Source organism: Lontra canadensis, unplaced genomic scaffold (assembly GCF_010015895.1).
Source record: "Lontra canadensis isolate GAN:19392208 unplaced genomic scaffold, GSC_riverotter_1.0 scaffold237, whole genome shotgun sequence".
NCBI classification, from domain to species: domain Eukaryota; kingdom Metazoa; phylum Chordata; class Mammalia; order Carnivora; family Mustelidae; genus Lontra; species Lontra canadensis.
The window spans coordinates 250,214-277,668 of record NW_022631231.1 but is presented as its reverse complement, the minus strand read 5'-3'; positions in this window follow the sequence as shown (position 1 = coordinate 277,668).

Below are 27,455 nucleotides of genomic sequence, written 5' to 3'. Positions count from 1 at the left end.
TTAAGAGAGGGCCTGGGAACATCAGCAGGATCATGGTCTTACAACCTCATGGCCTGGAAGTCAGTATACAAGGGACCCTCTGTGCAGAGCAGCAGATTGGGTCCACCTCTAACTATGACTCTTGTCTTTGCTTCCTTAACATTTAATTCAGTAGAGTCATCTCAGCAAGATAAAATGGTTACAGAGGTTAAAAAAAAAAGTGAAATTCTGGAAAACATTTTTAAAGATGGCAAATATGAAAATCCATTTGTCTTTTTCCTTTCTTTTAAATTTTTTTTTGGCAAATTGTAGAGTGTCCATGTTATTAGCCATTGGTCATGAACCTCTAAGTTCCTGTTAATAATGCCCTTGGGCTAATACACCTGTGGGATCCATTGTGCTATTGTATTCTTTTGCTGTTATTTAATTTCAGTTGGCTGAAATTACTCATTAATCTTTTCCTCCCTTTTTAATAGCAAGTTTTTTTGGCACTAGTATCATGGCTAATTGCTTTATTTCTGCATTTTACTTTGCTTGGGTAGCCACAGCTGCTAAGTGAATTGGGATTTGAATGTAAACATAAACCAGAAAGATTTTCACCAAGTAAGAACACTAGTAGTGAAAGAAATATTTGTTATTAGTCATCCCACAAATGATACACTGTGCTACATCTCTCCAGCATCATGTAGAACACAGTATGGAGGTTGTTTATCACTGGCAACACATTTAGTATAGTTAGAAACTTTTTCTAGCCCTTTACCAAGATCTTCTGGTTGTGCTTACCAAGTGAAATGAAGAGAGTTCAGAAATAATAGTTTGTAGATTAATACAGCTAGGACAAGTTCTCCAGCCAAAGATTGCACACACATGTGCATATCATTATGGAGAAAGCTGTCATGAAATGGGGCACTAACAGATTTAACTCCTAATTTTGTTTGTATCTTGGTACTGGACTTGGGAAAAATTGTTTTCTCCCACTGTGGGCCTCAACTTACTTTTCAATTTTGTATTACAAATGTTTGGATTACAAAATGTATTAAATATCTTCAGTTGCAAAACTACAATGTAAATGCTATGATACAAATGGACTCAAGGTATACCCCAATACCTGATAGGTTCTCAATAAATATTTGTTTAATGAATGAATGACAGACTTTGGTTATATTGGTTGACTTTTTTAGGACTACTAATTCATGTGCTATATTTACCAGAAAAAATATTGACCTTCCATATATTTGGAATTTGGGGATGGGTATAGGGTGAAGAAATGGCTTTGTTGCAAATGATTACATGCCTTTGAGGTAGCATTTTTATTGTGCATCTTTTTCTTAAAAAATCTATTTATTTATTTGAGAGAGAGAGCACGAGCATGACAGGGAGGGGAGAAGAGAGAGAGAATCTTAAGCAAACTCTGTGCTGAGTAAGGAGGCTGATGAGGGGCTTGATCTCAGGATCCTGAGATCATGACCCTGAGATCACAATCTGAGCTAAAACCAAGATTCAGAGGCTTAACTGACTAAGCACCACCAGATGCCTCTTATTGTGCATCTTTAGACTAAAGCTTGGTATACATTTTGTCTCCTTTTATAACCAGAACTCAAGGATTGGCTTAGTTTTCATAATGATTCCAACAAGATTTAAGAAGTTACTTTTGCATGTCATTTGCCATGTGATTTCTTATCCCCAGAAGGGAAAAAAAGGCAATCAGTTGAAAAGTGTTGTTTTTCAATATTCTATTTGGACTGATCATTTCAACCTGTGTGTACTTGGGACCTAAACATTAATGAGATTGGCACACCCCATTTTAAGTGGGCATTATGCCAGTGTAACAGATGGGCCTTGAAATTGTCAGTTGATAGCTTGTGTATAAATCTCTAATATTGTCAAATGGACAAACTCCTTAACAAGAAATGTCAAAAATGTTTGTCAGTTGGCTTCCAGATGCCTTACCCATGCATCATTACTCTGCCTCACCACTCTGCAGTTCTCTTTAGACTTTTAATAGTCCTCTGAGAAATCAATGTTAAAGCATGTGGATGGGTGATTCCTTGGCAAAATACACCCCGATGACCTGTATACTTTTCTGCCATTTCTCATCTTTCATAGACTATTCCTTACTTCCATTACACACCTGCCAGAAGAATTACTTTTACTGAAACTTTATCACTTACCATTTTCTTCTTAGGAAGACTGTTACTTCACCTTCACCCAAGAAAGAGAATAAAAAACTCACACACAGTAGGTAATCAGGAAAGGCTTGCCCTCTGAGATGTTACCTAATTTCTATAGCATCGTTATTCTCACATGGCTTTGCCAGGCTGACTCATCATTTTTTTTTCCTTTGAAATTTCTGTCATCTACTTTATTCCTCCTTCTTTTGTAACTAATTTCTTTCAGCTTCCTAGGCTCTTTGTGAAGGCATGGCCCTCCTATTAGCTGGCCCAAGAGATACTTAAACCTAGACCTGATTATTTATGGTCTTTGCCCAAGAGTAAACACTGAGCACATTCGTTAACTGCCTTGTGATAATCTTGCTGCCTCACCGGTCACTTGTGATCCTGTTTACACCGTCAGGATTGCTGATTGATGGTTTTCAGTTGCCAAGTAAACTGGCTTTGTGGCCATGGAGAAAGCATTATTTCATCCAACTCATTCATTTACTCATCAGGTATTAAATCAAATCTTCTAAGTTCCACATGCTGTTCTAGATGCTGCAGATACAATAGTGAACAAGTGGACATAGCCTTTGACCTTGTGGAGCTTACACTCTAGTGGCAGTTTGGAACTGATACCCTCAGTAGAGACTGCAACGAATTTGCAGTGAATACTCATTTATAATGGTGAGTTGACTTCAATATTGTCACCAAAAAGAGTACTAAATGGTCAGCTGTTAGGTTTTTTTTTTTTTTTAAGATTATTTATTTATTTATTTATTTGACAGATGGAGATCACAAGTAGGCAGAGAGGCAGGTGGGGGTGGGGGGGGGTGGGAAGCAGGCTCCCTGCTGAGCAGATGACCTGATGTGGGGCTCTGGGATCATGCCCTGAGGCGAAGGCAGAGGCTTTAACCCACTGAGCCACCCAGGCGCCCCAGCTGTTTTTATAATAGATCATGAGTTATAAAAGACAAATAGTAAGAAAATAATGGAGCACAAAAAAGCCCACAAATTCCTCTCAATTTATATTCAGCACTCTGGAAGAACATAGTGAATATATGGGGGGGAAATCTATGCTCACCGGTAATTGATCTGACGTATTAGCAAGGCTCTTTAACTTGTTAATTGTAATGTAATACATTGTTTTTAATTAACTCAATCATTTACATTGTTTCTGCACATTCAACTAAGAACCAAAGCTAGAGAAACTGAATATGCATACATAGCCAGTCAATTACATGGGTTAGCCAGAATTAGGCTGGAATGTCAATATTGGTGGTGTTAACTCTCATTCAGTTGTGTAATATAAGTAATATGGCCACATATCGTCCGAACTAGGACAGTTTTTGATGGTGAAATGGGAAACCCCAATATTAGGGATCTAGTCCCACCCAATTCTTGGCATTTTTAAATAACAAATTGTCAGGCTAGTTGTGTATTTCCCCTCTTCCAAGTTCATCATCAAACAATTTCATTATAACTCGGTCAAATTATTTCTTATTAACACTTTCAGAAAGCACTTCTGTCCTTAAATCCTTTTTCACTTTGTATGTGTGTTGGAGAGGGGTTGGATTTCTCTTCTTTTCTTTCTTTCTCTTTCTACAACGAGGTATTTGAAGGCATCTAGCCTCTTATTCTTAAAACCTATGGGCTGGCTAACTGCCCAACCTCATCTGTGCTCCCACTATACCTGTGATAATCTCTACCTTATACCTTACCATATCTTTTAAAATCATTTATGTTTTTATCACCTTTAATAAGCTCTATGCTTCTGTAGGGCAGAGATCATGTTTTATTCATACTTTAACCTGTCTGTGACTCTGGTTGCTCATCTTTAAAATACAGATAATAACAGTACTAACCTCATGGAGTTTTACAAAGATAAAATTAACCAAAACATTTGGAATCCTTATAATAGTGTCTGGTACATAAGCAGCTTTTAATAATGTTAGTCCAATATTATTGTCATCATTATTTGTTATCATAATGCCCATAGTCAATGTCATATACACAAAAACATGTATACTACTTATTATTAATTCATCAAACATTTATTAGTGTTTCCAGTATTCAAGATACTATATTCCACCAAGATGAATCAGGAACCTATTTTTTAGTAAGGGTGGGGAAGAGAAATGAGATATGTATATAAATAATTATAAGTGATTGAAGACAGGTAAAGATACAACAACACTGTTACTTTTTTTTTTTAATTTTTTTTTTTTAAAGATTTTATTTATTTGTCAGAGAGAGAGAGAGAGCGAGAGTGAGCACAGGCAGATAGAGTGGCAGGCAGAGGCAGAGGGAGAAGCAGGCTCCCTGCTGAGCAAGGAGCCCCATGTGGGACTCGATACCAGGACTCTGGGATCATGACCTGAGCCGAAGGCAGCCGCTTAACCAACTGAGCCACCCAGGCGTCCCAACACTGTTACTTTTAATAGAGAACATTTTCAGATAATCTTGAGGAAAGTGTAAGATTTGTATATGTAGCCATTTGTGTTATTGGTGTCAGGAGGTGAAGATATTATAAGAATTACTATGTAAGTAAAGGTACAAAAAAGTAAAATCTTGAAGTTTGCTTAAGGTAACAGCAAATATTGTCTAGGAGTTAGGCTTGGAGAAGCCTTTAAGGTAGTTTGGATTCAGATAATAAAAAGGTCTCGAATGTCAGACCACAGATTTTGCATTAGATTTTATTTATTTTCCATTTAATAAAACATCTGGGTTTTAAAAACTATGAATAAAAATAATGAAAATTCATGAACTAGGAGGTTCTCCCTGTTCCCTTTCACTGTAGATAATGGGGAGTTGGCTATATAAAAATCATCCTGGAGGGGTGCCTGAGTGGCTCAGTGGGTTAAAGCCCGGGGTCCTGAGATCAAGCTCTGCATGGGGCTCTCTGCTCAGCAGGGAGCCTGCTTACCCTCTTTCTCTGCCTCCCTCTCTGCCTACTTGTGATCTCTGTCTGTCAAATAAATAAAATCTTAAAAAAAAAAAATCATCCTGGAGTCAACTAGGCAGGACTCTTGGGTTCTGAGCCTGGGTCGGCTCCAGTATGTCACTCTTACCAAGCCAAGTACTCTTCCTGCCTCTCCATTTGTAAAGTGGTAAATATTAAGGGTGTGTCTAGTTGGTTCTAAAAGTATCTTCTTTCCTGAAAGTTTTGAGAGGGAAAGAACATGTAAATGGGTACAGTGTTAGGAGCAGAAATTATTTATTCCAATGAAGTAGGTAATTGTTCTTAAGGAACAATTGACTCTACTATCACTCTTCTCTACTTCCTAAAACTATCAAATTTTAAAGAAACCCCGAGTTTTCTGATTTTTCCATGTATTTACTTAGGCATGCAATAGAAGAGCCTAAACATTAGTAGACCCTAGGTTGTGGGCTCTGCAATGCCACACATTCAAGTTTTAACTCCCCAGTGCTAAACACAGGCAGGTTTTCTCAGTCACAGTTCAGCAGGAGTCCTCCACTAATAAATGTCCATGTTTGGCTGAACCCTCATGATTAATATTTGTAATCATGGCCCTAAGGCATTGGAAAATCCCAGGATGCTGTCTGAATCACCAGAAGCCTGAATTATAGGTTACCTCAGGTTTCTTGTTGGGAGTATATTTTATTGTATTTCAAGGTATTGAAAATTGGGACTAGAATTTAACTGTGGAGGGATCTTTGTGTAATCTGGAGTGTGTGATTAATCTTTGTGTAATCTGGAGTGTGTGATTAATCTCTCTCCTTAACCATTCCAGATAACAAAGTGTTCTAGGTTTGTTTTTATGCCTGAGAATAAGACTTATTGTCAAGGAGAGAGTCTTCTCTCAGGAGAACTTGGACTACTGAAAGAAAAAGATAATAAACATTTTTTCCCTACTAAACATTTTGCAGATAAACAATATATAATATTGTTTAAAATACTATTTTTAAAATATTCTGATAGAAAAGTAGTACTTCAAGGGATTTTTGGCTTTGCAACCTTCCCTCAGAACCTCACACAAGAAAAACACTCTCTTCCTCTGCACTTGGATGATGATTACATGCATAGTTTTAAAGTACATATTATCAATAAGGTGACTCCCCATATTAGGGGACTTTGCTTCTTGGTAGATTGTTGAAAAGAAGCTAAAAAGAACACCTCTCAATGTCTTCAGGGGCTTTGTTGGGAGAACTTTAGAAGCGCTGAAGCCTCGTCGAACAGTTTTGAGGGGAGGCCAAAGAGATCTCAGGGAAGCCAGCAAACTCTGAATCTGAGTAGCAGAGAAGCGGGAGAATATTAACCTTTAATAGCTCAGGGATGACTCCCACCTCATCCCCCCTCAAACAAAACAAAATAAAACAAATAGGGGAATGTAAAGAGAATATAAAGTCGGGTAAGTGGGCAGAGGAAGGAGAAACATACACCTGGAAAGTTACTGCAGCAACTAAGAAGAGAACCCCAAATTGACACCACTGAATGGGATTCATAAATCTTCTCCTCTTCTCCCCCTTCTGCTTCTGAATAAAACCAAACCCAGCTCAGAGACCCTAGCCTCCTGTAAGGCTTCCATAATCCATCCTGGAAAATCGTTTGGGATTGATGCACAATCCCAATCCAATCCATTTTCTAGTTTGCAAAGGAAAATCCGGCCCTGCGTTTATTTTTAGCAGCGCTTCCCTGTGACCGAATGCTACAGCTCTTCAGCTGGGATAACTGAGGACCGTATTGGGGAGAGAGGCGGAGGGGGCGGGGGAACGGGAGGCGGCGAAAAGGGGAGGTGGGAGGCCCTGCGCATGCGTGCCAGCGCCCATGCAAATCTGCTGTACATCCAGAGAGCAAAGTGGGATGATCTGTCACTACACCTGCAGCACCACGCTCGGAGGACAGCTCTTGCTCGCAGCTTCCAGACCCAGGTAAAAAAAAAAAAAAAAAATAAGCGGGCACCGTGCATGCATTTCAATACCAGATGCGCGTCGCAACCTATCCCCTGTAGAGGCAATCTGCTGCTGCTGCTGCTAAGTGTCCTTTGGTGGCTGATTGCAGCTTCAAGGTTTAAGAAATCCCATCTTTCAGGAAGCCTGAGGGGAAGGAAGGAAGTACGGGCGAAATCATCAGATTGGCTTCCCAGCTCTGGGAATCTGAAGCGGGCCCACATCTTCCGGCCAACTTCCATTGAACTTCCAGCACTCGAAAGGGACCGAAATGGATAGCAAAGGTATGTGGTTGTCCCCATCGGGGGACTTCCCGCTGCATGTGCGTGTGGCCAGGGCAGTCCTCAGCGAGGGGACTGCAGTGCTTGGGGAGCGAGCATCATACTAGGTCGATAGGAGGAGATGCTATGTCCGTTGCAGCACCAGGGGAGTGTGGCAGGAAGGCGACTTCTTTTTAACTCCCACCGCTTGGAAGACAGTGTTTAATACTCCATCAGTTGCGTAGTGAAGTGTGATGAGTTTTTTTTTTTTTTTCTTTTTGGGTGGGTGGGGGGAGAGTCTTTAGATGGTGGGGGAGGAGAGAGATGTTGGTAAAGCAGTTTCTTTTCTATAGAATGGATGGGCTCGAATACAGATATTTCATTTGCTTTAGGATTGCTGACAGGCATGTTCGTATCTGATATCCAATAATGCATTGCTATAAAAAATGTTTGGATTTCTCCACCCCCACCCCATAAAGATGGTATTTCTGGGCGTGTATGACCACATCCTACTGCATTTTGAATATATATCAGCAGAGAAATTGGGTCTATTTGAAACAGTGTGCGTTAGAACTGACCTCTAAGGAGAACAGTGTATCAGTACTGCTTGGCTCCCATGCATGATGCATTTACTAGTTCTGGACATGTATATATTAATATTCTCCTCGTAAGCAAATCTGTATACTATACACATACAAACTGGTAAATGAACTGTAAAAATCAACTTGTGATGGCATATTTAACACACATAAACAGAATGTAATTTTGTGAATTGTAAGGTTGGCTATCCTTTGGGTTTAACTCCATCTATGCAGGTTTCTTCTTCCTCCTCCTCGTCTTCCTCCCCCTTAAAACACCCACCAGGTTGCAAGAACCTTGAATGATGTGGTCAGATATCCAGTAGGAACATTGGATGTATTTAATTCTGGTGAAATCAGAAGAAATGATGTCAACTTTTATGAAACTATATTCATTACCCAGAACTCGAGAAGCTATATTTGAAACAAGGTTTTATTTTTAAACCGGGAATGTCAGTCATCGTGGTAATGTGCTCAGAATCAGGGAGTGGTGGTGGGTTACCTATTTCTGAGCTGATTAATAAAAATGGAGTGTTGAATGATAGCAGGTATGTGTTCAAGAAAGTATTTTAAGTATTTCATTAGAAGGCTTAAGTATTTGAACCTAGGTGAGGACTTACAGTGTGAAGAGAACTAAATTGACATGATTCAGACTGGTTGGCAATTTTCAAAGTAGACAAATTATTCTTATCATTTGCTGATGGGCAGCTCTATGATCAACAGTGATGTACATACATGAGAGGATCCATGTCTCCATATACACGAGGCATATATTTATTAACTCTCTTGTGTAATCCATTTTTAATTGAGAAGCCAGTTTTAACTCATAGAAGTCTGTAATTTCCTAGTTGATTAAGTATTTCTGGCACATAAGTTAACAACAGAGAAAGTATCATTTTACTCTAAAGCAGTTTTTTTGTACTCAGATGACACCTGCTATTTGGTTATTTGGCAAGGGTTCTTAGTAACACTTTTGCCTCCAATTTATACACTAATTCTTGATCTATGATATAAAGAGGATGTATCTCTTGGCGATAATTTTTTTATTTCCCTTCTTTGCCCATGAAATATGCTACCTGTCACTCAAAGTTCCAGGTGGTTTATATCTCGGATCGATAACAGTAGTGTTCTAGCTATTAAATACTGCTGGTCTTGGGAATTTGGAATAGAGAAAAAAATATATCTGAGAAGAATCAGGCCAGAAGTTCTATGCCAATCCAGAGTGCAGTGATACAGGCGTGATTCACAGCACCGACCCAAAGGCAATGAAGAATTTTGCCCCAAGCCAATATTGTGGTCATTTTGCAGAGGTAGCGTAACTGAATCAGGTAAAAGGCAGATTGCAAGTACTTATACATTTAGTTCTTAGACTCCCTTATAACCCTGAATTAGCCAGGTAGTGATCATATTAAGAATGGCTAATTACTTAAACATTGTCCTCATTTTCTCAGTTGATGCAAAAGGCACAGCTAAGAATGGTAGCTAACTTGAAATTTTTATTCGAGAAGAAAGAGAAAGAGTGTAGTAAGAGGAGTGTATCCTAATTTTTTTATTCTAATCTGTGTGTCTTTCATACTTTATGCTGTCATGTACAAACTTCTTCCCCCAGCAGATTTCAGTTTAATTCTAGGAAGACATTCTCAAATGTAAGTACATTAAAAAAATTTTTTTTTCTACTGGAAACTCTAACACAGATTCAGATAGTGTTATTGCATGACTCAGTTGAAGGTTCAAGAGTTCTCCATTTCATAAAAGAATTAAATGGCCCAATTAACCTTAAATCTCATTGCCAGCCTTTGACATTCTTCATGTTACCTCCAGCATTTGAAAAACTTTTCTTAGAACACTTGTCCAGAGTCTCCAGCAGAACATGTTATTTATAAATAAGATAAAAAAATTTTGCCCCCTTACTTAGTACTTTGCATCACTTCCTATCATCTAAGGTAAGGAAGAGAGGAAAATAAATCAATTGACTGAACAATCAATCAAGATCTAATTTTAGAGATTTTTATATACATGGTAATTAATATCACCTCAAAGATTTGGGTTGGTGCACAGTCTGACCAGCTTTGATGGAATTTGTGCCTTGTACTGGTTCACAGACTTTGCTGTGCATTAGTATTCCCTGGCACGCTTCTTAAACATCCTTATGCCCTGCCAAAGCCACCCCAGTGATATCAGAATGTTGAGGTGAGAGAAGCACAGGTGTTTTTTGTTTGTTTGTTTGTTTGTTTGTTTGTTTTAAGGTGCCAGGTGTGGCATTGTTTGGGAACCACTCATTTAGACTTTTGATAACCAAAATGTGATTTGAAAACTGGTCTTTTTAGAACCACAAGATCTGGATCTTTACTACAGACTTATTGAGTCAGAATCTGATTTTTAACAACATCTCCAGGTAATGTACATGCAGATTAAGTTTGGGACGCATTGATTAAGTGTTAGGAAAGCGGTTCTTTGTCCCTCTCTCTCTCTTCTACTTTTTTTTTCCTTTTCTGCCTGCACCACATCTTTTCTTTGTTGAGCTAGATTCTCAACCTCAGGCTGGCATATTAGAAACACCTGTGGAGCCCTGAAAGCATAAAGATGCTTCGGGAACCCTTCTAGACATTCTGATTTAATTAGTTCTGGAGTGGGACCTTAGTGTAGATATTTTTAAAATGCTAATGGATGGCCAGACTGAACCACTGGCCTAGGCCCTTGTTGCTCAAGGTGTGGCCCATAGACAAGTAGCATTAACATCATTTGGGGTGCAGAAACGCAGGCCCTACCCTAGACTTACTGAATCCAGTAGGCCTTTCAGGAAAATCTGCTGGTTGTTCGCATGCACATTAAAGTTTAAGAAGCACTGGTCTAGATCTTAGAGAACTGACTGTATCTAAGACTGCCATCTCAGTATAGAGGATGTGATATCCTCGAATCAATACGGAAGCTCCTGAATATGTGATCATGTTCAAGGTCTTTGGTTGGTTTTGGAAAGAATGGAGATGAGATGATAAGAAACTGCTTGCTTCATAGTTAGATCAGAAAATGGACTCGTTTTAAAATACCCTCTTGCTCTTCCTCAAGCCATTTGTTTTCAACCCCTGATTATCTTTAAACACTTATTCTATAGGTTCAATCTGAGCTTCTAACCACGTCCCTGGTATTAACCCAGACTAGTGTGATGTTAGACTGCTTAAATCAATGTATGTCTTAGAGGGAATATAGCCTTGGCCTCTTCCCATGATTATATGTCCCTGTTCAACTCTTTTGAGATTCATTTTATGTACCCCTTGCTCCATAAAATCTTCTCTGACCTCCCTCATACCTAATTAGTATTTTGTTGGCATACTTTATATGACCTAAGTACCTTTTTGTCCCCCACATAGGACATTTCCTACAATCAGCATTGCAGTTTTTGTGTTCTTTACTTAATTAATATTTATTGAGCACCTGGTATATTCTCAATGTGCTTACTCCTGAGACTGTAAAAGAACACTAAGATGCAATTTCTGGTCTTAAAGATCTCCCTCTCAAGTCTCCACTAATAGATTAACCTTCCTGTGGGCATCATTTGAACCTAACATTCCTGCAGCTACCCAGCTGCCGGCTTCAGACAAAATGTTTTTGTTTACCATAGGTTACATGTGTTGAATTGAATGGTCTTACTTGGTTTACCATGCCATGTTCATGCATCCAGGAGATGGTACATTGGAAAAGGTGAAGGATGTTTGGCTACCAAAAACATCGATTTGATTCCAGACCACAGAACTCAGTAATGCGACCTGCTTTCTCTGTAGAGAACTGCACATGTATTCCCAGTGAAGATCCAGCTCTGTTCTGGGTTTCACACCAATCATAAGAGTCAAACCAGGGGCCTGAACCAATGTATTTAAGGCATAGAACAGTCATTTCTTGGAAACCAGGGTGGTCCACTCTGCAGGAGAGAAAGGAAATGTATATGTAGTAACCAGTTTAGCAGAGAGAAGTGATTTTAAGAAAAGCTATTTTGTGGTTAGAAAAGAATCCAAAATTCAGAGCCATTGTGGTGGGATAAGTAAAACTTCAAGGCAGTGAAAAACATCTAGAATAGGCATTGGGCTTAGGAGATCTGTGTTCCTACCCGGCTCTAATATGGAACCTTGGGCAAATCATTTTCCCTCTCTGAGTCTCCTGATTCTTCAATATTCAAGGAAGTTCATTTCATTCAATTCAAAATATTTACTTAGCTGCTGCATTGTTCCAAGCACATTGTTAAATGCAGGGGAGGGGAAAGAAATAGTGTATTGGCTTGCCTTCTAGAAGCTTCCAGTCTAGGGGTATATGGACAGGCCCAAGAGTTGTTGATTTCCAACATGGTGTGTGTTTTCCTCATTCATTTTTCAGAGTTCTGATGGTTGGAATATAAAGTCTTCCAGTGATTGTGGCATCTGTAGAGGCCTTTAACATTTCACAGCAACAGTGCCTACCTTTTGTTCCTTCTTTGGTTTATTGACACAAAGTTGTTGTGTGGGGAAAACATTTGAACTCAAGCTAAGTATTCTAAAAGTGGTACTGACTGACCAGCTCCCTTGCTAGTAACCTATTGTCTGACTTAAGCACTTACCTGAGGCTTGTTAGCATTAGGAATGAGTCTGGAGGTGGTCAGGAGTGTCATCCCCTTATCTCTGTCTTGTTATTGCGTTAAGCTTCTGATGTACTGACCCTATTAGGCATGGTGCTCTGTACCCACTAAGTGGCCGATCCTGGTATATTGGATTTTCTGACTTGTTACATACTAGCAGCCATAAATAACATTCATGAGATACTTTATATCTTTCAGAGGGCTTTTAATGTATATCATCGCCCTTCAAACCCTGTGGTTAGGCATTTTAACTTCATTTTAGAGATAACAAAACAGAGGCGTAGAAAGACTAAGTGACTTAGGCAACTTATCTTACTTTTGTTTCTCTGTAAAATAAGAATTAATTAATAATAAAATAAATAATAAGTACATAAAATAAATAATATAATATATACTAATATAATATAAATAATAAAATAAAAGAAATAATAAAATAAAACAAGAATTATTGTAGCCACCCCAAGCCCCATACCATACTATCATGATTATGAGATTAAACTTATACCAGTAAAGCAGGTAGAGTTCCCTAGAATTATTGTCTTTTGATACTATTAGCTATGTTTGTCTTTTCATGAGAACTGAGATCCTGGAGGGGAACAACTAGTCCTTCGCCAACTTTGTAGCTTTAGCAGCAAATATGCTGTAAAGATGCTCAACAAATCATCTCCATTCCTTTTGTGCATATTCGGTATTTCTGTAGTAATTTCTCAGACATCTGCATTTGTCTCTGTTTTGCTGGGACTTAGTTGGAGGCAGTTACATAACATCATGTGGGTTTGGGGATGGAGATACATTAGGTCCAGTATTACACCTTGAATGGGTTTCAGACACTGACCACGTGAAATCAGATGACTAATAGCATTCTCCTTCAGAGGTACACATCAGAGTCATTGGGTGTGCATGGGACATGGGACTGGGGTATTTACGAAGCACCTTAGATTATTAAGGTATTCACTCTCGATTATGAGTCAATAGATGAGCCACTGGGGATTGTGAAACCATAACATGTACCTGAATCCTTTATCAGGAACACTATAGGACTCCTACTGCCTGGATCTTGACTATTAGTATCTTTAGTGTTAAGAGAGTGACGTGTAGACAAGAGACCTAATTCCTGTACTACAGGCTGGGGATAGCAAATAGACAGGTCAGTAGATGGTGAGTGTCTGAGGCTATGAAGACACATCCTTTCCCCCAATATCTTTGCCTTCATCTCCTCATTAGCATCCTTGCATTCAGAACATGGTGGAAGTTATTCCCCCCCCCGCCAGGATCTCTGTCTATAGTTCTAATTTTAGTTGGCTCTTCTCTCCATTCACTTTTTTTTCTTTTTAAAGATTTTATTTATTTATTTGACAGAGATCACAAGTAGGCAGAGAGGCAGGCAGAGAGAGAGAAGAAGGGAAGCAGGCTCCCCACCGAGCAGAGAGCCCGATGTGGGGCTCGATCCCAGGACCCTGGGATCATGACCTGAGCCGAAGGCAGAGGCTTTAACCCACTGAGCCACCCAGGCGCCCCTCTCTATTTACTTTTTGAAACAGTCTCTGTCTCCTTGTCTTTGGGAATGTGGGACTCCCTCCTCCTGGTGGTATTTTGTTGGAGTGATGAACCTGATGGCACCTTGGAAGAAGTCCCAAAGGACACCTGTTGCTCCTCTACAGACCATTTTTCTTTTTTTCAAAGCATATATTGGCTTTTTAGCCAAAGAACCCCCCCCCGCTGCCACAAACACTGATTCAGAGAGCACAGATAATTGAAAGTGGGCTTTAAACTCTGAAAAAGAAGGGAAGGAAGCTGCTATTCTGTGGTTAGATTTTTGTTTCTCTCCTGTTTCTGGACTGCCAATAGCCTGAGAAGCAGCCCAAAGGGACTCGACTGTAGAAAACACAACACAACACAACACAACACAACACAACACAACACAACACCTAGAAGCTTTTAGAGGCCATTCAGAAAATAACTAAACACATCAAAGATTCCCTTAGCCAGGAGGCAGGAGGAAGCAGCAATGCCAATCTGTGGATAATGTGTCCATCTCTCCCTACCCCACTCATTCCTGCAGTTATCACCCATGTAGAACAATCAGGCTTTCCTTTAATCCGCAAATACTGAAAATATGCAAATAGGTCAAACAAAGCTTAACACTAAGTGAATTGGGACATTCCTTTTCAACTTTTTGGAAACCAAAAACCTAGATATGTTTCTGACTTCCAAAAAAAAAAAAAAAAAAGACATAATTATTCTAATTGTTAAAATCTGCTAAGTTTAAAATTAGATTACTTATGCAGTTTTCTCCTAAGGCACTTTCATTTCAAAATATTTTTAACATTTCTAGTACTATTTAAAATTGAATTTGATTTTTCTTTTTCTCTTCTGGGATTTAAAGGAGAATATTTGCTATGTGTCAAGAAAAAGGTTGCCATGTAAATCACACTTTATTTGCAAGTCTACCAATGATTTAAAACGAGATGTCCTGAGTACTTTTTCCCAGTAGGCTTTGCATCAGCATCATCGTAAAAAGCAAAGTGATGATGCAAATAGAGCAAAACCCTCAATAGTATTGAGGCAAGGGAGACCACCAGACAGGAAGGGAGGGATGTGGCGGCATGGGCTAAATGGCTGCTGGGGATTAAGGTGTGCATTTGTGGTTTAAATACTGGGTATTGTATGTAAGTGATGAATCAGGAAATTCTACTCCTGAAACTAATATTGCACTCTATGTTAACTGACTGGAATTTAAATACAAACTTGAAACAAAAAAATAAAGACTTTGTTTAAAACAACAACAGCACTGGTATTAGACTACATGCTAGAAAACCTGGATTCACGTTCTAGTCCCTGTATTCAGTGGTGGGACAATCTCTTGAGAGATTGAGAGAACAATCTCTTCCTTCTTGTCTCTGGAGCTCAGTGTCCTAAGCCTTTTTTTTTTTTTTTTTAAACTCTATTTGCCTATTGATTTCTACTTTTTTAAAAAGAAACCGCTTTTTCAGCTAGTATGTAATCTTCCTTTACTTCATCCTTTTTAGACTTGAAGTCTATGGAAAATAAAACGTGGTGGTCATAACTACCACATTAATTTTTAAGGACCCGCCCTAGGATTGAGCTAGCTTTGGAATACTGTGAGTTGTGTAACATTACTGGGTCTGTAACTGAGCTGAGCAATTAACTTGGTTCCAAGTTAGAAAGGACTAAGATGAGGAAGAGAAATTGCTATGTGCCTGGCATTTGTAGATTACATGATCGTGGCCAAATATAGCCCCGGGTATGTCAGACATGTGAGGGCTGAGGGGCCTTTGTGGCAAAGACCCTGGCTGGGGAGTCTGAAGATTTGGACTTGAGTCCTGATTCCCACCCCAAATCACGAGTTTGAACTGGTTACTTCTTTCTCTGTTCTTGTTTCTTCATCTGTGAAATAAGAGTGGATTAGAGGCAAGATTCATTTCATCTCTGGGATTTTTGGAACCAGCATTTGTGAGGTATGTATGTAGGGACTACAGTGGATTAAATTCTGTTTAAGGATTTATGGTTGGTGCCTTGGTCTCTCCTATTTCTTTGGCTGAGTGACATTTTTGCTCAGCAGATTGTATGTTATGGTTTTATAACTTTTTTTTAACCTCACATGTGTCTTCTTTACAATTAAGATTAGTTTATGTCATATGTGAAGTTGATTTGGTAGATATGGTTTTCTCCTTTCTCCCAACCTAACCGCACCTCACCACTAAAAAAAGTAAAGACAAACAGAATAATGCAAGGGATCCAAGTGTCCAAGTGCTGAGTGTTTTAGTGATATAAGAGAAGGAGATTTGATTTTCTTCTAGCTCTCAATCAGCAGTAATATATTATTCAAAAATAATTGCATTTAGTCCTTCAATCTTCAAACAATTTAAAAACCGATAACTATCTCTTCCGATATTTGTTGGCTACTGATCATTCTAGATAGAAGATACAGTTTTGCTTTCAGATGAAAGTGATCCAAAGTCTAGGAGTTCCATGGTTAATAAGCTGAATTTCTTTATTGCACAAAGAATGGAATATAGTGATGAGGGTGGAGTGTTTAACAGGAATGTGTTGATGAACACGAGCTATGATCAGAAATACTCATGCCATGATGATACTTACAAAAACAGTGATGTGATTCTATGTACCGATTATATTAATGTGAAATTTATATGTCCATGGACAAAGAGTAGATACTAATATGCAAAAAATGGCAATATTTGGGTAATGATAATTGGATTTTGAAAGGATCTATTCCCCATTTTTAAATTTTTCACTAACATTTAAGTTTGTTTTTATTTATTTATTTATTTATTTATTTATTTATTTATTTATCAGACAGAGATCACAAGTAGGCAGAGAGACAGGCAGAGAGAGAGTGGGGGAAGCAGGCTCCCCGCCGAGCGGAGAGCCCGATGTGGGGCTCGATCCCAGGACACTGGGATCATGACCTGAGCTGAAGGCAGAGGCTTTAACCCGCTGAGCCACCCAGGCGCCCTTAAGTTTGTTTTTAAATAAAACAATGGACCACTAGGTATTTGAGCCTGGTGATAAGCTTTTAAACAGATCTACTCAGACTGAACTCAAGCAAATCTCTCTATTCTTGGTTTTATGCTTTATTCACATGAGACATTGAGAGGACATTTGAAGAGGGGTGCCTGGGTAGCTCAGTCGGTTAAGGGTCTGGCTCTTTGTTTCCGCTTGGGTCATGATCTCAGGGTCCCTGTGATCAAGCACCGGGTTTGACTCATTTGACTCATTTAATCCTAGTAACAATACAGTGAGTCAGACACTATCGTTATTCCAATTTTAGGGAGTGGAAAAACCGGGCTTAGTGACTTAAAGTATCCAGCCCAGATCACAGAACTAGGAAGTGGTAGACTATCTTCTTAGTCTGTGAGTTTAACCCCTTCTGAACGTCTAAGGCTTATTTTGCTCTAGTCTGGTAAGTCAGTTAACCTTCCATTGTTGCTGAAAAACTAGCCCAGCTGTGTACACTCATGTGAAATGTGTACATTTCATTAATCTTTAGGAAGCCGGATCTCCGTAGGCTCAGTCTCCCCCAAGCCCGGGGCCGATGAGAGCTGATTTAGGGAATCTCTGGGAGTTCCTGCATGCTATCAGGTGGTTATGAGAAAGAGCCCTCTGCTCCTGTGTGCCTTCCATTGACTTCCAAACCCAACGGCTTAAGGAAGCATGGGGTTACAACTTCTTTTTTTTTTTTTTTCTCTTTACCTCACTTCGAATAATTTTCTTGCTTATCTGGGAAGCTCAGTGGTATGGTAGAAAGATATAAGGCATAGCAACTTGTTAATGCCTCTGCCTTGGGCCAGATCTATCTCTGTGTCGTTGCCTCTTCATTTGTACCACACCTCTTTTAAGTTAATGGAACAAGGAAGGAAAATATATATAAGGAACCAAGCATAAAATCAGTTCTCAATAACAAGAGCATTGCTTTTGTGGTTATTATTTGACCCTTAAGCTCACTACTTCCTCTGTTCCTGAATGGGGCTGGATTCTTATCTCAAACTCCCCATTACCATGTTAGCTTGGTTCTAGGGAACTAGAGGCAGCTTCTGGTGTCCTTCACACCATAGGAACACTCCTGATACATGACAGGATCCCTGCTTGATGTTGGAAGCTGCTACCTGTCTTACTCATAGTGCCATATTCTTTCCTTCCCCTGTCATTCCCCTCTTCCTCCTTTGACATGAGCTGTGATGTGTCTAGAATTGGTTCTATTCCTCCCTACTCTTGAGACTGCTGACCTTGCTGCCATCAGGAGTTTTTTTCCTTTATCTTGCTTAATTCCTGCTCACTTATTTTTCTTATTTTTCTCTGGTTGGAGACACCAGAATGCCAGGCAACTGTGGTGTATGGTTCAGAATAATAGTTGTGTGTGTGTGTGGTTTTTTTTAAGATTTTATTTATTTATTTGACAGACAGAGATCATAAGTAGGCAGAGAGGCAGGCTGAGAGAGAGAGAGAGAGAGGAAAGCAGACTCCCTGCTGAGCAGGGAGCCTGATGTGGGGCTTGATCCCAGGACCCTGGGATCATAACCTGAGCCAAAAGCAGAGACTTAACCCACTGAGCCACCCAGGTGCCCCAAAATGATAGTTTTTAAGACATACTGCTTTTATCACACTCTAAAAATTGAAGAGTAGTGACATTGTTTGGTTAATCCACTGCCTTTTTTAAATCAGAATTTTACTAATTTGTTTCCATTATCTGGCCTAAAGTGAAGTCCAGTTTCCTCAGGTTATGTAGACAAGGTTCTCTTGTACCTTGTTATTGAAGATAGAAATAAATGTGTATTTTGCTGATTCTTTTTTTTTTAAGATTTTATTTATTTATTTGGCAGAGAGAGATCACAAGTAGGCAGAGAGGCAGGCAGAGAGAGTGGGGGAAGCAGGCTCCCTGCTGAGCAGAGAGCCCGATGTGGGACTCGATCCCAGAACTTTGGGATCATGACCTGAGATGAAGGCAGAGGCTTAACCCACTGAGCCACCCCGGTGCCCCTATTTTGCTGATTCTTGAGGAATGTTAGAATAAAGGATCATGGGTAGGATTCCTATGAAGAAAACCTATAGCTTAAAAGAGTCAGCAAGACTATTCCTAGAAAATCAGCCCAGTACAACCCCACTGGTTATTATTAATAATGTAAACAAATAATACATGTATACAAATAATAGGTGTTTGGATGAATCATTTATCCATTTATCTGTGCCATGCACATTACTTGCTATTGGGATTAAAAATGAAAAAAGACAGTTTCTGACCTCATGGAGACCTCATAGACCAGCTTTTGAAGATAGTAGACACAAACAGAAGTCTGGGAAGAGCTGACAGCTGGCAGTGCATGGGAAAATTTAGATTCAATTTTAAATTTACTTGTAATATCACATCTTCTGTGTGGATTGCTCTGGCTAGGTGTTAACAGGCCAGGAACCAATGAATATGACAAGTTTATACCCTTTCCTATCACACCAGATATAGAAATATAATCTGTGGAAAATACAGAGAAGGGAGTTGGCATTTGAGCTGGGTCTTGCAGAAGGGATGGAACGGAAACGTTGGAAAAGTATTGTAGGCTGATGGATTAGTAGAAGCAGAGGTATAGATTCATTGGTAAACATGTTGCAACTAGAAAAATTTTAGGGGGTTGGTCGATTCATCTAGCAACTATTTGTCATGCTGGACACTGTTCCAGGTGCTGAATATGGTAGTGACAAGTGTCCGCTCTCAGGTAGGTTTGGGGACAGGATACAGTGAATGAGGAATCATGAAAGATTGGGAGAAAATTGTGGAGGCTTGTTAAAATCACATATTATAGGTGATGATAACTTACGTCCAAAAAACATTAATTAATATAATTATCTTTAAAGATTAGATTCCCGGGGCCTTTAGAATATAATTCTACTGGCAAAGTTTCAGTTATTCCCTAGCTTTTCAAGAAAACATCCACTTTACAAAGCAAGCTACACCTGTAAGCCTACTGCCACGGTCAGAGGAAACACTATGATCCAGTGTTTTACTCTTTGACTTTGCCAGTCTCTTCTGCTGAGACACCTCCCTTGCTTAATGAAACAGTGAGTTTCACTTCTGTTCACTTTTGGTTCTCAGTCCCCTGACGTTTTTGCATTGAAAATTACAGCTTGGCACTTGGGAGAAAGGTCCAGAGAATCTTTTTGAAACGTGTCAAGTTCAAAAATTGCTCCCTGAAGCTCTATAAATGATTATCAAGGCTCAGAATTATGACAGGGCAAAAACTACACAAGCACAAATACACATGTATTTTGCAACTGTGTTATATGAAACTGTTCAAACCCTCCGACCCTTAAGCATATGAAGATTCATGGTGAGAAATATGTTTGACTTCAAACTTACCGTCACTCTTTCAATGGTAAATTTTGATTTTCTGGCTATCTTTCTTTAGAGAAGATAGGGAAATTAAAAAGAGCAGTTTCTGAGCCCAATTCTGGTTTTGACTTTTCTCTGTACAATTCCTAGCCGATGACATTGGATGAGGTTCCTAACCTCCTGACTGTAGATTTTATCATCTACATAATGGAGAGAGTAATAGCATCTATTAAAGGAGTTGTTTTGAGGATTAAACGAGATAATATATTAAAGTGTTTACTACGCTGCCTGACATATGGTAAGCACTCAACAAAATGTAGCTATCATTAACTATCCCAAGACTACTTCATTACAACCTAAAATCATAGCCATGGCTTTTGCTGAGTCTGATGGATTCTGGTTGGCTTAATTATTAAAATGAATTTCAAGCATAATATTCCAGTCTGAATCTCTAGTTTTAGCTCAACACAGAGCTGTAAAATATGGTAACCCCTCAGGGATACTGCTTTGGGATCAAAGTCTTAAAACTGTTCCAGGAAGATAATTCCTGTCAAACTGGACAATGATAATCAATGGTTGAAATCTAGAATACCACCCTGTATAGAAAAGGTCTCATCCTGGCTGGTGAAAGATTTATGAACAAGATTTTGAAATTGAAGGTCAGCAGATGATTTTCATCTAATGGCCATAAGGAGCAGTTAGACAAAAGGCAGGGACAGCCTTGTCTTTTCTCTGAGCAACCTCTTTTGATCTTGACTGGCCACTGAATCATGTCTCTGTAAGGTTGTGAGGGTGTCGGGAGCACACTGCTGCTTCCTGTGCTATTCATTCCTTCAAAAATGTTTCTAGAACAAAAAAAGTTATAAAGATAATACCTCATGAATAAAATTTGAGGTGATTTCTTCCTTTTCTTTCTTTCTTTTTTTGTTATGTTTGTCATAGTTACAGAAAGCATATTATCCAAGCTGGTTCCTTGTTTCCTCCCTCATTTTTTTTCTTTCCAGAAACAATCTCTTACAACTCTTTTTTGATTTTTATCCTGATACTTTGAATACTACTCTATTCTTGCTGCCTTTGGATTTCTCAGCTCTGTTGTTGATGTCCCACCTTGGAAATGAACTTTCCATCTCTTTTCATGAGCCCATTCTCACCACCACAGACATCCTTTATCCCCCCTCCACCCCCCACCCCCCCAATCTTCCTAGGGCTGTTACATCGGGTATTTTTGTTGGATCAGTATTTAGTAGTTACATTATTTCAACCTCATAAATATTTTTTATGACTAAACCAAGTTAGGCTATGATTATGCTTCCTTTCCTCTTACGATTTTGTGCTTTTTCTGTGATTGATAGCTGTCTTGTTTTTTTGTTTGTTTGCTCAGCTCTCTTCACAGTTTTTAAACTACAAGTCTCTGCCAGAGTTCCAAATCTCATCTCAAGACATTTAGTCATACAGATACTCTATCAAGGTCATCTTCTTGAAATAATCTCTCTGAAATTTCCGACTTAGTTTTACATGTACTCTTTTCCTTGATTCTGCCTGCATGGGTTTGATTCTGGAATCTTACTTTCCATCACCTTGGAAAATCTCTGCAGTTCTCTTTGCCTAGATCTCTGGCTCTCACGGATCCTCTGTATTCTTCACTCCCTTATACTGGTGGAATAAATTTTCCATTAGCTTCCTGAAAAAAGGATACAATGTAGTTAAACTTCCTGGGCCTTTGCAATATCCGAAAATACCTTCATTCTTTTCTCATATTTGAATAATAATCCAGTTAGGTATAGAATTGTAGATTGAAAATAATTTTCCTTCAGAATTTAAATGGCACCACTGTAATGTCTTTCCCTGCTTTCAGTTTTGTTATTCTGGTCTGATGCCATTCTGATTCTTTATTTTTGGAGCATGACTGATTTTTCTGTCTTTGAAAACTTGTAGGATCTATTCTTTTTCTCAGAGTTCTGAAAATTTACAAAGGTTTGCTTTGTGTGATTTAATATTTACCCATTATGCTTGGCACTTAGTAGGCTGCTTTAATATGGAAACTCATATTCTTTACATCTAGAAAATTTTCCTGAAATTTTTTTCTTGCTGATTTCCTATTCAGTTCCTCCTCTTCTTCCTCCTCCTCCTCCTCTTCCTTCTTTTCCTCCTCCTTCTTCTTTGTTATTCTTTGGTTCCAGCTTTTCTGGAAATCTTGTTACTTAAATATTGATATCTTGAATTTATTTTTGTGTGTTTTTATTTTTCATATGTTTTATCTTTTATTTTCCATCTTTTTGGCATTTTCCCCTATTTTCTAGGTGATAGACTTAACTATATCTTTAATCTTTCTGTTAGGTTTTGTTTTTAATTTCTGATATCAGACTTTTAGTCCCAAGATCCTTATTTGTTGGTTTTCTTTGAATGTTTGATTTTATATTATGCTGTCTCATTTCACTGAGGCAATATTTTCTAATACCTGTTTGAAGAGAGCAATGATGTATTTTTTAGAAGTTTTCATCTCCTTCTATAGCCTTTGTTTCCAGTTAGGTTGTTTGGGATTTTTTTATATACATTTTTTAAAAAAGATTTTATTTATCCATTTGACAGACAGAGATCACAAGCAGGCAGAGAGGCAGGCAGAGAGAGGGGAGGAAGGAAACAGGCTCCTTGCTGAGCAGAGAGCCTGATGCGGGGCTTGATCCCAGGACCCTGAGATCATGACCTGAGCCGAAGGCAGAGGCTCAACCCACCGAGCCACCCAGGTGCCCCGTTTATTTTTTTTTTTTAAGATTTTATTTATTTGTTTGACAGACAGAGATCACAAGCAGGCAGAGAGGCAGGCAGAGAGAGGGAGAAACAGGCTTCCCACTGAGCAGAGAGACCGATGTGGGGCTTGATCCCAGGACCCCAGGATCATGACCTGAGCTGAAGGCAGAGGCTTAACTCATTGAGCCACCCAGGCGCCCCAGGTTGTTTTGTTTTGTTTTGTTTTTAACTGGTTACTTTAATTTTTCTCCTTCATGTTGGAGACTTTTTACAAATTTTTTAAAAAATATTTGATTGCTTCTTCATATTTAAGAGTTAACTAAGGTGACTGGAAGCTCTGCATACATGGATGGGTCTTATTGAAATAATCTCAGTTGTAGGGTAATCACAGTGGACTTTTACCTGTGGAAATTCCGATATCAGTATCTTTAGGTCCTGCCTCTTAATATTTACAGTTTCCTCAATGAAGGTTTTTTCCCTGCCTGGACAACAAAGCTGGTGGCCAGGCTTATGTGGGTCTAAGCGATCAGTATATACATATTCACTTAATCTCCCCATTTTCAATGTGGTTCTTACTCTACCCATCGAATGGGGGACTTTTGTCCTATATTCTACAAGTAATAAATCTCCAGTGTTCTCTTGGGATTGGGGACGGTAGGTGTCCAGGTGCTCAATGTTTAGGAGAGGGTTTGAGGTTATGGTTCCTTCTTAAAAACAAACTTTCCAGGGCTGCCTGGGTGGCTCAGTGGGTTAAGCCTCAGCCTGAGCCTTCAGCTCACGTCATGATCTCAGGGTCCTGGGATCGAGTCCTGCATCGGGCTCTCTGCTAGGCAGGGAGCCTGCTTCCTCCTCTCTCTCTCTCTCTCTCTCTCTGCTTGCCTCTCTGCCTACTTGTGATCTCTCTCTGTCAAATAAATAAAATCTTAAAAAACAAACAAACAAACAAACAAACAAACAAACTTTCCACCAATCCAGCACATTTTATCCTCTTCCCCTTCACCCTACTTGTCAACAAACCTGGTGCTACCATGGTCTAAACTTTTGAAGATCCTGCAGTCTGAGTTAGGTTGCTTGCCATCTTTCGCCACTGCTGACCTAGAATTCAGCTTTCTCAGGTCTGCTAAATCCTTTATATCTTCACTAGCTGGTTTCCTATTTCTAACATTTGGTTGTTGTTATCTTGTTTCACTTTTCCTCCATCTTTATAGATTTATCTCTCTCTCCTCTCTCTCTCTCATCACACACACCCATACACACCTTTATTGTACTTTTGGTGGTGTTTCAGGTAGAAAAGAAAGTAAAAGCCTGTGTTCATTTCCCCCATCTTTAGCTAGAAGTCTCTTTACTTTTAAAAGATACTCTTGTTGGATGGTAATCTCTGCTCAGAGATCCTGGAGATAGCATTCTGTGGAACTTTGAGCAGTGCCGTGGCTGGCTTCTTCTTTTGTCCAACATACTTAGATTGTCAAACAGGAGGATCATGAAAGTAGTCTTGTGAGAAAGTAACACAGCTTGAAAGCATTACAAGATTGGGGACCCTTGGTGGTTCAGTTGGTTAAGCATCTGCCTTTGACTCAGTTCATGATCCCAGGGTCCTGGGATCGAGCCCCTCGTCGGGCTCCCTGCTCAGTGGGGAGTCTGCTTCTCCTTCTTCCTGTGGTGTGCTTTCTTTCTCTCAAATAAGTAAATAAATTAAAGAAAAGTTACAAGATTAAGAGAGCTACCAAGTTTGTGTCTAGATAATTTTTTAAGTTGCCTTGACATTCTAATTCATTCATTCTTCCACTACCTGGGCATCTATTAGATGCTTACCCTGTCATGCATTGCTGGGCATTGGCAAAACTTGAATAAGAGACTGATTCTAACCTTGTGAGCCTTCCACGCTAGGATGGAAGACGGTCAGCACTGCTCAGAATCCAATATGGTAAATGCCAGAATGGAGTTATTAGCAAGTGTTAGAGGCTCTAAGGGGTGGGACTGAGTAAGTCTGCCTTCAAATTCATGACTGGAAAAGTGTTTCTGCTCTCAGAGTTCAAGAAATAATTTCTCAGAAAAATCCTCTTGCCAGTTCATAACTGACAAAGTTACTGACTTTCCAGCACTGTAAAAGAGTCTTTAGGGTCAGAAGGGACTTTAGAATTCATTTTTAGCTTTTTCATTTTATCTATAAAAACTGAGGCTCAGAGAAAAAGTGGCTCAGTCCTGGTGAAGTCAGGATTGAAAATCTGGTTTCTTGATTCCCATCATAATTGTCTATCCACTAACTCGTATTGATTCCCTACTCTAATGCCCAGTTACCAATAAATAGGAGTAAAATTTTTAATTGGTGGCTCTGAGTCTCAGAGATCTGGAAGTGACAGTTTTGAAATCCCCCGAGGATTTCTTAAACACAGTATTGCAAATGAAGGAGCTCTGCTTTGGACATAGATGCAGGACTCCAAACTCTCTCATATAATGTTAGAAAGACAGGCTCCTGGGTGGCAAGTTCCCTTAAGCATCTGATTTTGGCTCACTTGGGTGATAATCTCTGGGTCCTGGGATCAAGTACCCAGTGGAGCCCCAAACAGAACCCTTGGCTGAGCCCTCCATTGAGGCCTCACAGATTCCCACCTCCAGCTCTGAGCTCTGTGCTCCAGGTCTAGTGGGGAGTCTGCTTGTTCCTGTCCTGCTCCTGACTTTGTGCTCCCATTCTCTCACTCAAATAAATAAATAAAAATCTTAAAAAAAAAAACAAAGTAATGTTAGAAAGACAGAAGGCTTGACGTTGTCACTAGTTCTTTAGAAAGCAGAGCCATTGTCCTTAAATTGTAAGAACAGGGAGCCTTTTATTGGCACGTGTTAATATTGATTGACTTGAAGTCACCCAGCAAATTCAGGGGATGACTTCCCAAATGGAGCTCTGGTTATGCTATTTTGCAATATATTTTTGAGATTTTTCTGTGTTTATATTGTCTTGAAAGCACACAACAGATGTATAAACATAGAACTTAAACATTTTGGAGAGGCGGAGAATGTTGTCTTCAGTGAACACTTAAGAATGTAATGTATTCTGTTAAATTTATGGTTTTGTGATTTAATTAACTATTAGCAAATGGTATATGTGGGGAAGCTAAGACCGATAAAATATATCGTTCAGTACTCATTCCTTATCAGTAATATAATACTAATAATTACATTACTTATTAAAAATAAAACACATGAGGGGCAACTGGGTGGCTCTGCCTTCGGCTCAGGTTATGATCCCAAGGGCCTGGGATCAAGCCCCACATCAGGCTCTCTGCTCAGCGGGGAGCCTGCTTCCTCCTCTCTCTCTGCCTGCCTCTCTGCCTACTTGTGATCTCTGTCTATCAAATAAATAAATAACATTAAAAAAAACACATGAAAGAGATCTTATAATATCTTCCCAAAGTACATTAAATTTTCATATCTACAAATAATTAGATTGTAACTTTTCTCAAAAAAGTTTTTCTTGGTCCTTCTCTGCTGAGAAAAATCTTTCCTTCTTCTGGTCCTCTGAATGTTCCCGCAGAGTTGGTTTCTTTCCACACTGTATTCTTTGGGTACATGTCAGCACCTGTCTCCTAGGCTGTAAGCATCTTTTTTTTTTTTTTTAAATTTTATTTATTTGACAGAGAGAGAGAGAGAGAGATCACAAGTAGGCAGAGAGACAGGCAGAGAGAGAGAGAGGGAAGCGGCTCCCTGATGAGCAGAGAGGCCCATGTGGGGCTTGGATCCCAGGACTCTGGGATCATGACCTGAGCTGAAGGCAGAGGCTTTAACCCACTGAGCCACCCAGGGGCCCGGCTGTAAGCATCTTGAAGGCAAAGACTGTGTCTTTTCTCCTTTGTAACCCCAGTGACTTGGCACACATTGAGTACGCAACAGAAAGTTAATTGAATAAATGAAATTATAAAGCCCTCGATATGTAATATTTATTTACTTACTTGATTTTTAGAACTTTTTTCATTATGTCCTGGGTGTAAAGCAGCTAAAGACTGAAGGCTGACGCACACAGCACAAAGCCTCCACTTCCCCTTCTTTCTTTTTCGAACGTCATTCCGATTTCACCCTGAGCTCATAACCAGCCTTGAAGTAATAGATCTTATTCACTGTGACTTAACTTCCTGTTTCCTGTGGAGGAGAACTATCAATCTTCACCCTTTCAAAATCTGGTTAGGCATAAAAACTTCCTCCTCCACCTTGTTAGAAGCATTTTCTCTGCTGTTTTTAAAACAAGAAACAAGAGAGCGTCTTCTTCGTTGTTCTCATCCTGGACGGTCATGGGGTGGGGTGGGGGGGCGGCAGGCGTGATTGTTTATTGTCTGCGCCTGAGCCTTGTCACCAGCCCTTGGGTGCCCCTTC